Source organism: Trichosurus vulpecula, chromosome 1, assembly GCF_011100635.1.
Source record: "Trichosurus vulpecula isolate mTriVul1 chromosome 1, mTriVul1.pri, whole genome shotgun sequence".
Classification (NCBI taxonomy): domain Eukaryota; kingdom Metazoa; phylum Chordata; class Mammalia; order Diprotodontia; family Phalangeridae; genus Trichosurus; species Trichosurus vulpecula.
This window is the reverse complement of record NC_050573.1, coordinates 23,283,608-23,283,980: the sequence shown is the minus strand read 5'-3', so window position 1 is coordinate 23,283,980 and position 373 is coordinate 23,283,608.

Below are 373 nucleotides of genomic sequence, written 5' to 3'. Positions count from 1 at the left end.
CCCATGATAAAGGATTGGAGAAAAGGGAAAAGGACTCATTGAAGTAAGGCTCAGTTCTCTCTTTCTTGGGGCCAAATACCTAGCTGGGGGATGCCCATATGGAGTTTCAATGAGCTCTCTTTTTATGCCACCTTAGCAGGATCTCCTACCATGTTTATAGCTCTTTGAGTTTCATTTCTTGCTTTTCCTGTTTGGAGACCCCAAATCACACGGACCCTTTGTAGGACAGAATCTCAAGGTTGAGTCTGGTAATTTTATAAGTTTCTTCTGGTTTTGATTTCACATTGTTTATTTGCTAGTTTGTTGATTTGATTTTCTGTCTCCTTTTCAGTAAGGTTGGATAAAGGTTTATCACTTTTGTTAGTCTTTCCAA